We start from the raw sequence: 12,581 nt of genomic DNA, 5'->3' as shown, positions 1-12,581 counted from the left end.
GTTAATGATGAGGTCTGGGGCTTGACATATCAGAACGATGTTGTGCAGGGCTTGTTGTTCAGCTTTTCCAAACCACAAATTTGCAGATCAGAATCAGAATAATTTTATTGATCTCCAAAGGAGAAATTCATTTGCTCAGAGTTAAAAAGTTCAAATTTGGCCCTTTCATCATCAGGCCTATTGAAAATAAATAGGAAATGTTTGTAATTTCGGTATTTTATCCTTTAAAAACTAGATGTGTTTTTTATTTTATGGATTTAAACAAATACAATTGAAAAATTATACAAGTTCTTTAATCTTTGTTAGTCACATGACTGCTACTTCTTCTAACACCAGCCCTCTGATAGAGGTAGCACAGTCTCTCTTTAGAAGCATGTATTCTAAGGATTTTATTAGGTAATCGCCTACAATCTTGTCTTGGCATATTCGCATCTTGTGCTCTGAAGCGAATAAACCTGGACAGAATCTGAAAAAAAAAAAAAATACTGCATTTACTTACTGACTGTGATATCATTAGTTTGGATAACAATTATTATAACTCAGCAAGACATTGCCATCCATTTATAACGAAATTGATTGGAATGGCTGGTGGTGAGTCTTTTGTCTCGGTGACAAGTTTTAGTGGCTGAATTTGAAAAACATAAATATAATAATCATTGCTATTAATTATAATATAAAATGATATATTGAAATTGAAATATTAATCCAAAGGAAAATTACTGAAAAAATGACAATGCTGTGGGTATCAGTGGCTGGATCTCAATGGAGATACAACAAAAAAAAAAGCGAAAAGCTAAATCAAAACGATAAAGTAAAACAGCCAGAAAAGTTAGCAGAGCTTTCGGGCAACACTAGCCCTTCATCAGTGCAAGTTAAGGAATTTGGATAACGTCATAGTATAAAAACTGGCAAGTGCTGCCTGGGTGGACAGGAATAGAAGAAATAAAAAACAGCTTAAATGGTGGTTAATATTGAAACTTAAATTTTGGTAGATAATGGAATAATTTTACCGATCTGGGAGTATGTTCCTAATGTTAAGTCCAAAAGGTTTTGTGGTTTTAAGTTGTAATTCCCAGTGGTTTTCTTTGTCTTTGCGAGTTTTGTCGCTTCATTTGACATCTTGGTCTATTGCAATAACTCTGAAATTTGCAATCGAGTGACCAGCTGAATTAAAATGTTCGGCTACAGGCTGATCAAGCTTTAATGTTTTGATAGCTGATCTGTGTTGTGTCATTCTCATACGGAGAGTGTTTTTTGTTTCCCCGACGTACTGTTTGCCACAAATATTACAGTATATGATATAAATGACGTTTTTGGTTAGACAATTAATTGATTGTCTTATCCGAAAAATACGGCCAGTTTGGTTACTCTTAAATTTTTTAGTAGAATCAACCAATGAACAAGTTTTGCAAGTTTTGAAAGATTTGCCAAGGTGACTGCCCAAATTTTGGCTGTCATGAGAGTTAATTTCACTCTTAAATTTGGATCCGACTAATATATCACGAAGGTTGGGAGGTCTACGAAATGCAATAATGGGTGGTTCTGAAAAAACAGTCCTGAGACGTTCTGTGGACTGTAGAATGGGCATATGTTTCTCAATAATAGCCCGTAATGGAGGCAACCTAGGGTGATAGGTTGTGACCAATGGCACTCTAGTCGAATTTGGCTGACGTGGTTTGTACGTCAGTGTTCGACATCGAGGAATATCTTTTGCTTTCTTTATAGCAGTTTCGATGTATTCCTTCTTTTAATTTCTATTCCGGAGATGTCCGGTTAGTTCTTCGGTACGATTCTGAAAATCTGAAGAACAGATACGTCTGATACGTAATGCTTGACTGTACGGTATGTTTTTAGTACAGTGTCGGGGGATGACAACTGCTAGGGAGCAGGTACATATTTTTATCCGTGGGTTTACGGAATAGGTCAGTTTTGAGTGTACCATTTTCTATGGTCACTATGCTACTAGTGGATTTGGTAGCTGTAAATTTGATAGTTGGGTGGGCTTTATTATATATAATATTTTTATTTATACTGTATTTGCCAGCCTGTGGTCCATAGGTGATTGTTATTGTTTTTTTTTAATGTTGTATTTTTGTATAGTACTGTATATAAAGAGTTTTTTTTTCCATTTACAGTACTGACGTATGTTATATTTTTATATGTACATTGATTAAAATAAATTTATGAATTGTTTTTTAATGTACATCTTTGTGTTTATTTATATCAAGTTGGCTGTAAAACTTACTCGTCCTTGAGTTGTGAGGGACATTTTCCCATCAACTATTTCTTTTCTCACAAGGCCATGTGCCATGTTCTTTAGTTCTGCTGGATATACATGTACAGTACTTGATTTGTTGTCGCACTTAACAGCATTCACAATCGTTGCAAATGCTTTGTTCCCTTATTGATTTGCAAAAGTGGTTTTCTGTTTCAGCCAACACCAGCTTCAGATTGCAGTTAGTGCATTTTAAAGGCACCTTTAATATGGAATGTTCCACAATCAGAGGGATTGATTGAATGTTGTGAGGGGTCAATACGTTGTCACAGCTCAAGCATTCAATTTCTCCCCTTCCAACTGCCTTAAAGACTTTCTGTATGCAGAAATTGCAATAAAAATGTTGGCACGGTGGCTGTATACTTACAACAGAAAGAAGATTGCCACAAACATTGCGTTCATATATTTTATCAACGTTATCAAAAATGCGATATTGGCGATTTAAAGCCATTTCGATTTGTTGCAAAACAAAATTTCCCCTGATATTGCGGGAATCTGGAAAGTTGTATTGTTTCAACCGTCATCCTTGTCCCACTTGCTGCAAAATGTTGTTTGTATGTATTTATTAGGTGTCACCTATTGTTAAAGTTAAATGGCAATGATCACAAGAATTTCACAATGTCTTTCAAATACTTTAACTTAGTCCTAATAAGCTTTTCAGCGTGATCAGTCATCCGTGACGTCATTTATACGCCATTTTGTGAAATCACATTATGAATCATATCCATAATTAATGAAATTCACTACACGTAAACTTCAGGTCAAGGGTAAAAATATTAGCAAATAAAAACGCACGCGCACGTAAGGTCATGCGAAATCGTGTGTTAAAAATTTAAAAAGCTCAAAATTACGTTTTGATCAATTTAGAGCATGAATTAGGCCATTTGCATGTTTTAAAAAATTACTGCGCAAAAACACGTTTTTGCGCGTGCGTTCATAGAAAGCGTAAAAAATACAAATTTTTTGTACAAATTGCATTCTACTCATCTTCCTTGGTACATTCACCAAATTTGAGTCCATTTCGACTTAAAATAGTGCTATACGAGCACATTAAAAATGACAAAATGCGCACATTAATTGTACAAAAGTGCTAAAAATGGTAAAAAATAAGGCCTTTTTAAAATCAATATAACTCTTCAGAATGGAAGGTGACCCCCATTTTTTTAACTTATTATGGAAGACAATGAGTTGTAGATATAAATGTATATACACATTAGACGTACAAAATGGTATGACGTCATCATTTGGCCACATGAATTTTTAAAATAGGGTTTTTCCCCTTTTGTCATAGACCACCATATTCAACAAAGCGCAACTCGCTTATCTGTGATCGATTTTCTTTAAATTTTTAATAATAATTATACCTCAACCAATTATGTTACTTATGAGTTGCTAATATTTTCATTTGGATGATGTCATCACGTCTTAAAATTTAAATAACGGTGGTTACGTAATTTCAACTACAAGGTATATTTGAATACCTTACAGCTCTTCTGAATTAAAGTTGACATTATCATATGGCCAGTTGAAGTTAAAAAGTAGTTTTTTCATCTCTTTTTGTCAATTTTTAAAGAGCGTGCACCGCCCTTCTAAGTGCCAAATTTTCTTCCAATTTTTATATTTTATTGCTCAATTCATTATCTTTCGATATTGTTATCCACAAGTTTATTTTGATAATGTCATCAGTGCCGAAAAATTAGAACATGATGTGTGTCCGTAATTTCACCAATGCTACACTGTATATAGATATACAGTATATACTGTACATAATATATATGGCACAATTCAGCACTATAAGCGTATAGGATGGCATACATCAACATTTTCTGATTGTATGTTAACATACGTGCATGTTTGAAAAATATTAATGTCAATAAAATTATACAAATGATCACCTATAATTCGTCAAAGTGACGAATTAAATTCTAGTTTGTGGTTGAATTTTCATATTTTCATTTTTTACCACAGCAATGACAGATAGTGTCTATAGCCCTCTCATGAAACTGCTCCTCCCTGTAAAAATTAATATCATTAATCTATAATTTTTTTTATAAAAACCATATTGGGCGCAACAGAGCAATACCAGGTGTAATATTATTAGTAGCAACTAATTAGTTAGCCTAGTGTAGGCTAGTATTATAAATATTTAATTATATTTTTTATAAAAATATTCTAAATTCTAAATAATAACTTTTATTATTAAATTTACTAATTGCATGTATTGAACAAAAACAAAAATAACAAAAATTACAAACAATGAAAATTATAGTGAAATATACTGTAAATAGTGCTTTTTATTATTTATATATATATATCAAATATGTTTATAGTAATGTAGTTTCAATTGTTATTTTGCAAGCAATGGAATTCCAGAAATGCATGAGAATAAAATTTTAATCTTTGTATTGCATTTATGCATAATTCATTTTGAAATAGTGAATCTCAGCACAATTGTGTGTAGGCCTATCTACTGCAGATTATTGAATAATAAAACTTAATGAACATTGTCAATATCTATCTTATCTTTTTATGAAACTAAGGATGAAAAAATTGATGTTAGTTGGTATAAGAAGACTAATGATGGAAACAAATTGATATGGTCTTCTGACGAATCACAAAAGACCGAAGCAATGCAAGAAAGATGCAAGGCAACCTGTGATGTTAATGGAACATGCTTGATTGTTAGTAGGGCCTAGGCCTAGTATGACTATTTTAAAATACATGTATGTTTTTGTTCTCTTATTAATTATTTTCTTTTGGTATCATATTCAGTATCACAATAATGGATAGTAGCAGTGAAGATGAAATTATTGTAAGCTTGATTTTAAACAGAAGAAGAAAGAAACGTACAAATAGATCTGTTTGGGTCAACGAAATTAACAAAAAAAAGAGCAAACATGGGCCAGTATATGTGTCTTATAAATAATGATTTGCAATCTATGGAAGACGAATATTACAAATATTACAGAATGACAGAGGAACAGTTTGAAACCATTTTAGACCTAATCAGTGCCGACATAAAAAAACAAGACACTCGTTTTAGAAAAGCAATTACACCCAGAGAACGTCTATCTGTTTGTTCAAGGTAAAACAAATAACCAAGTTTTATTTAATTAACCGACAATTACTAACAATAATGAGAATGAAGAAAAATATTTGTTTTTACTGGAATGCTATCCATATACAACCATTGCATAAATTGATCATTGGATATAATAATAAATCTTATTATTTGTCTTTCTGTACAGGTTTTTGGCTACAGGCGACTCATATGGATCATTTCATTATAACTATAGAATGGGCGTATCAACTGTCTCTATGATAGTGGTGGAAGTGTGCATAGCCATCTGGAATAGACTCAGTGGGACATATATGGCAATACCATCATCATCTGACGATTGGGAGCCTTTGGCTAGGGACTTCTACATACGATGGAACTACCCTAATGCATTGGGCGCAATTGATGGAAAGCATGTTCATGTTACAGCTCCGAACAACAGCGGGTCTCAATATGTCTGTTACAAGGGCCATTTTTCCATCGTACTTTTGGCATTGGTAGATGCTGATTATTGCTTTACATATGTTGATGTAGGCAATTTTGGATCAGCGAGTGATGGAGGGATATACTCCAGAAGTTCCTTGGCAGAGGCAATCGATAATGGCAGAATTCAATTTCCAGGGCCTACATCTTTACCGGATGCTCCTGAATTGGGTGCAATGCCACATTTAATACTCGGAGACGAGGCATTCCCATTGAAGTCAAACATGATGAGGCCCTTTCCCGGTAAGCACTTAACCGACAAAAAGAGAATTTACAATTACAGGCATTCTCGAGGAAGAAGAACATCAGAAAATGCTTTTGGTCAACTGTGTGCACGATTCAGGATTTGTTTCCGCGTCATCAATTTGTCTCCAAATAACGTTGATCATGTTATAAAGGCAACATGTGTCCTTTCATAAAGAAGACAAGGATGGGATGCCTACTTGTAACTCCCACATTGAAAGCACACAATCAATTTCAGACAATTGTGAAGGAATCTCCAATTTGGATAAATTAGGTTACCGTGGGTCACAACAAGTTTGCAAAGTATTTTTGTTCTGAGGCAGGCAAGGTTTCTTGGCAAAACAAGCATTGTTTTGGAAATTAGAGTAATATTATGGATCTACGTAAATGGTCTGGTATTGGAATAAAGAAAAATTAAATTATCACCCTGGTAACATTTCTATTTACATGCCAGATAGTACAGTATATAAGTTTTTTAAATTCCTAAAAATCATCATGCCACATGAATATAAATATAGCTTTGTTTTATTTTTTGAGAATTTGTTAGCGATAGTAAAGTTATATATAACTAGAGGGTTCGCTCGCGCACCCTCTAGTGGGTGTACCCGAATGGTTCTCGAAAACATGACCAACTCCTCTGGAAATTGAATCATGACTGATGAGTAATGCATGTTTATTTTGTGATGTTTCATGGTGGTCCATAAATTAGGTACGCCAAAAATATAGCTTCCAGGGTAATTATAGCAAATTAGAGTATATTGTGGTAGGGCAAGTTATAAGGTAACGTGGGTATTCTATGTGGGACTGTTGTTGTGAAATGCCATTAACGTTCTGATGAGGTAGTATGAATGTCTCAATAGATTTCATTATTTTTTAACAAAATGTACATTAACTCTCCTGTAATGATGTAAAAACTTAACAAAAATTGGTATTACAACAATTTGTATTAATCATAAGAACGCAAGATGCAAATAATATAATTGTAAAGAACAGTATACGTATAATATACATAATTATTATATATATTATCTGAATGTTACACACAGGAGGAAACCGTTAATAGGGGTAATCAATCACTGAAACAGTCTATAACCACGTACCAAGAAACCAAAAGCATAGTTTATCAAAGTGGGTGACAGTGAGCGGGGCTTTAACATTTGTATCGCAATATATCATGACAACAGCATCTTGTTAATTTTGGAACAAAATGATCAAATAACAACTTTCGTAGCCTATTTATACATCGGTCATAGTAGACACCATTTATAATTATAAATAGAGCAAGCAACAGAAATAATCGATAATATAAACAGTAAAGGTGTTTCCCTGGTAGGCCTACCAGGCCTCATATAGTAACATTGAATCGCACCTAAATTTGATTAAATGATTAATAAATAGCATAAATAATTAGTTCAATTAGCCTCCTATAGTAACATTGAATCACACCTAAATTTGACACGTAAAGTAAAGGCCTTCATAATTGATTAGTTGAATAAAATCACATTTTAGTTCACATAAAAGTAAAGGCCTTCAATAATAGTTAAATTACTAACAAATTGTAGTTCACGTAAAGAAATGCCTTTAATCAATATAATTGATTAGTTGAATATCTAAAACAAAGTAATTGCAGTAGTTCACGATCAGTTGAACCACTAAAATATTTGTATTTAATATTGAATGGCACCACCAACGGCCATTATGCAGGAAGTGACGGACCCGGAAGCCAGTTGAACCACAGCGCGAGTGTGTGAAAATAACCCTGTGATATCCACAAATTTCGATAGGTAACGCTAAATTTTGTCGTTGTAAAGCTTAGCTTAGTACTGAAAACTAATTTCTAAACTAGTTTCGCGGTACATCTAAGATAGATAAGGTAGGTGTCCAAGGCGGAGATTTATACCAAAGTTTTTCCATTGTGCTCGCCTATGTCAGAATTAACCATAATTTATATATAGATACTGTATTACAGTTAAAGATACAACAGATTGCTCTCTAATGGGAAAGCTGTTGGGTTGGATGGTTTGGCAGTCAAACACCCTAAATACTCTAGCAAATGGCTATTTATATATTATAGTTGGTTAAACATTTTTTTAAATGTTGTGAAAGTTCAAAGGTCAGGGTGAAAGGTTATATGAAGAAACTCATACAGGTCTCTGAATCTCGACAACCAATGGTCACAGAGAGGTAATTTTGGTCACAAATTGTTCAGAAAACAAGCATTCATATTCAGTCTAATGGGATATTTTCGTTAAAAATGAACGGAAATGCTATTTCTGACCTTTGAACCACATCATGCGTTCATATAACTCATCGTAGCTGGCGGGGTCGTCGGACCCTTTAGACCCTTTTCTTAAAACATTTCTTGAAATTCAATAGTACTGTGAGCTTCTACAATGTTGGCAGGAAGTGTGTTCCATACATTTATCACTCTTCTTCATTAATCAATGGACCAACAGACACCTTTGTATTCGTTTGGCATTATCCACTATATTACTGAACCTGATCCCCAAGCCTCTGAAACTGAATCCATTAAGTTTCCATTATATCTGGCCAATTAACAGCACGTTAATTTACAGAGAGTTTGTGCCATTTTGCTCTTCGGTAATCAGGAACATATTCACAACTTTCCTTAATTGATGTCTCAATACAAAAATCACATTACACTACAGTAGTAGTATAGTAATAACTTCATATTTGTAATCATGTGTTCTTCATTTGTTAATAATAGATCCAAAATATTATTTCCACAAGTAGGACAATTCACATGTTGCAACAGGTATCCATCTTGGACATAAGAACTTCTGGGTTAGCGTAAAGGGACTCCCAGTCAATTCAGGGATAATTAAAGTCACTGATCAAGTCCATTGTGCTCGGAAATAAAGTTAAATAAAACAGCGTGGCTTGTCAAAAACAATAGGGAAGTTACAAAAAAAATATCTCAATGTTTCTGTCAGGGGAAATAAATTATCCGATATTATCACAATGGTCTGTTCACATGTTTATCGTAATACTCTACTGTAATATTAGTGGAAATTATCCCCGCAATGTATACCATTTTCAGAAAATATGTGTATGCGATCATTTCTAGGAGGTGGTATAACTGTCGGACAATTTAATTCGTAGTTGGTTTAATTTATCGTAGAATTATTACAGATTTAAAAGTCAATTTAACAACTTTGCCAGTGAATTAAATTTGTACAATGTACCGAAGAAAGTTAATAAGCTTTAACGTATAAAGAGTGCAGCAACAATGATGAAAGACAGTGCAAGCTGTATCTGATTATGAATATTTTAAGTAAATTACTTAAAAATAAAAATTTCTATGCAACAAATTTATTACGTAACAATTGTATTGATGATGACACAAATGGTGAAATATCAGATATTGATCCACCTTGTTTTAAAAGGTTTCTTAAAAGGTTTCTTGAGGAACACGAGGCTGGTAGTATTGATAGTAAAAAGACAAAATTATTAAAAACGTGTGTAGATCTGCAACAAGGGAAGAGAACCTGTAACTCATGAAAGGACTTTATATAGAATATATTTGATAGGATAGGCAGACGTTCTTCTAGTACTCTAACTCTGGCGTTCCTCAAGGCTGTGTTCTTTTTCCTGTTCTCTTCTCTCTGTACACAAATGACTTTAAAATTGAAAGTAATAACGTTAGTATAGTTAAGTACGCAGATGATTCTGTTGTTAAAGCTGATTTACACTGACGAGCGGTAACTGCAATAAAAATTTAGAATCTATTTTATTCCTATGACCTGGCCTTTACGGGTTTAATTCCACATAACTGTGAAGATGAGCATAGAAATAAAGTTGTTGTTATAATATTATTATTATGAGTGTTATTCTTAGTGTTTTAACTTTAAATTGTGTTGTCTGGTACAATAGCCCAAATACTAATAAAAAGTAACTTGACCGTATAATGAAAACAGCAAGTAAAGTACTAGATTTGAACATGTCACTGTGACGTTAGTTATCCGCACGTGCACGTCATACGTTAGAATATTGCGCACAGAAAAGATTATGCCATTATGACATGAAAAAAATCATACACATGAAAGGACTCTGTGTCATTAATGTTTTCCGGGTGGCATGTAGCTCAATCTGAAGCCGGTATAAAAGTAAAGAAACTATACCTCACAAGTTGTAACGTCTATCTGCAGTGTATGCATATTTCACAACATTCATATAATGAAATTTCATTATTGGAGTTGAAATATATTAATATTATAGGAATATACTAATGTACAGACTGTAGTTTACAGTAAATAACAATTGCTGCAAATTGCTGTATAAAAATGTAATGAATAAATTGATTGAATAAGTAGTGTTTAATTGAATTCTGCTCTGTTCAAGAAGGCTGTGGCAGATTTAGGCCGGAAACGTAACAAAATATATATTAATTCACACCTTAATGGAGGAATAGAAGTGGTTGAGAAAGAATTATTGATATTCCCAACAAGACTGAGGTACAGTATTAGCTTTAGAATATTTTACACATGGAGCATAGTGTTGATAATTAATTGTAAACTTCAGTACTTTCACAAAAGACTATCTGTTCCTTTTAATTTTATATATTCTCCACATTAAATTCACAAACATTTATTATATGTTAAATTGTATAGTTGGTTTAGCCTATAAAATTAATAAAAATAAAATACTGTATTTTTTTCAATTATATTATCTAGAGTGGTATCGTACGTTTAGCAATAAAGACCGACAAGTTCTGAAACAAATAGCAATGGCAAATTGTTATAAAACACATCCAGACGATTTTTCACTTTACTTGTGGTCTAAGTTTTACACACTATGTGCAGTGAATGCAGAAGAATCTGACTTAGCTTATGACAGTGTAAATAAAGAAAATTTATAAATTAGTTATATTTATCTCAATATAGCTATTTCTACCACATACTGTGTGTCTAACCCTGAATATAGGCCTAAAACCTAGCCAGGTACGGTAGGCATAGATTAGCTAGGGTGATTTATACATTATCTATTATGTGGCTTTTAGAAAATATAAATAAAACACTCTTGATGTTATTATTATATTGTTGTTATTACTCACCATGTATCATTACTATTCTAATGTTTCGATTGGCGAAAATTTTGTTAGGTAAAACATATATTGACATATCAAAAAAAATAAAGATTACTCGCATTGATTGAAAACAAATATTTGAAATGCAATAATTAAAGATGTATTGTCCCTTTTACGAACCGCTGCTAAAGTACCATGTAGAATTACCCCTAAGAACTACCACTAACCATAAGCCTAATAACCAACATACATGTCGCCCTTGTAACAGAATGAACTGACGGATTCAGACAAATTCTTGAAGATACGGTAATAGTTATGCTATGTTAATGATATAATAAAGTTATTGGTATTTAGTAGGCCTACATATCGGCAAGATTAATTTGTTTCCTTCTCCAATTGCATATGTGATGAAGGATAACAAATTACCAATTTAAAAGTGCAGGGATATGATGGGGCAGCAGCTATGTTGCAGTAATTGAGTTGGTATTCAAGCACGAATTTGGTTGTATCGAAAGCATGTTCAGATTGTACTCTCATCATCTGATATCTGTTGACTGTAGTCGCTTCACCGCAAATGGACTAATAATTTTTTAAATTTTTTTTTACGTTAATGTAAAAACTAGTTAGAGCTCTACACACCTGGTAAATAAGACTGCTTTTATAAATCAAATTTTTCATTTTATTTCATCACATTCTGCTGTTCTTCATTGACAGATCAACATGATCACTTTTACAACGATTGAAATGGAAGGAAGGAAATACATACAGCTCAACACCTATGTATCTTTGACATATCGTCTATATGGCAGGGCCACTGTTGTCTTTGATGGGTACAATAAAGGTGGTTGTAGTTTTCTAACACAAAGGACAGCACTCGCCTTCATCGTAAAACTCAGCTTGTAACGTCAACATATCAGATGCAACCACATTTGATTTCTTATGGAATGATTTTAACAAGCAGGCTCTCATTTACCTTACTGCAAACTGCTTGCGTCACCAAGGCTGTCAAGTCATCCATGCTGAAGGTGACGCAAATGTAGATATAGTGAGAGCAGCCATTACCATGTCATCTTACAAGTCAACAACTTTGGAGAGGACACAGATTTGTTGGTCTTGCTATTACATCATGCAGTAAAAGATTGACAAAGAGAAATCTTACGTCTACAACATCAAAGTTCTGAAAAAGAATGATGATGATGTATGCTCTGATCTGCTGTTTGTCCATGCATTCTCAGGCTGTGACACTACTTCAAGAATCTTTGGGGTTGGCAAGAGATCTTTATTCAAAAAGTACTCAAAGGGATTCTACATTACATGCTTGTGCAAACATTTTTTGTACACCAAAGATAGATAGTGAAGGCAGCTCATAAAATGATTAAGGATGTTGATCATCCCCTTAGCAAATACTTTATTATCAAACGCAATGGTAGAATACATGTTCCAATAACTAAGACAAACAGATCGAGATATGCCTT

The sequence above is a fragment of the Antedon bifida genome, chromosome 3 (assembly GCF_963402885.1).
Source record: "Antedon bifida chromosome 3, ecAntBifi1.1, whole genome shotgun sequence".
In the NCBI taxonomy this organism is placed as follows: domain Eukaryota; kingdom Metazoa; phylum Echinodermata; class Crinoidea; order Comatulida; family Antedonidae; genus Antedon; species Antedon bifida.
Note: the sequence above shows the minus strand (reverse complement) of the source record.